This window comes from Sminthopsis crassicaudata, chromosome 6, assembly GCF_048593235.1.
Source record: "Sminthopsis crassicaudata isolate SCR6 chromosome 6, ASM4859323v1, whole genome shotgun sequence".
In the NCBI taxonomy this organism is placed as follows: Eukaryota; Metazoa; Chordata; class Mammalia; order Dasyuromorphia; family Dasyuridae; genus Sminthopsis; species Sminthopsis crassicaudata.
Genome location: NC_133622.1, coordinates 256,390,342 through 256,390,660, shown reverse-complemented (window position 1 = coordinate 256,390,660; position 319 = coordinate 256,390,342).

Genomic DNA, 319 nt, shown 5'->3' with positions numbered 1-319 from the left:
ACTCTTAGACTCTCCCTGCTTTTATCTGCAAACCTGAGCTTCCCCTCCCCTTCCAGATGGGCTTGGGGTGGGGGTTGGAAAAGGGAGGGCAGAGGGAGGGTCACCAGTAATCCCCAGACTCCAGGGCATCTCCTTCCACTCTCTCCATGGCCAATAATTTTTCTTTTCTCCAAAACAAAGTGTCAGGAAGTAAATACTAACCCTGCTCTGGACTAGAGGGGTTCACTGGAGAAGAGGGGTGGAGATCTGTGCCCCCCCCCCCAGAGTCCCGGGGCGAGAGGAGGGAGGGAACTCCTTGTCTATTGCTTTGGCTCTATCT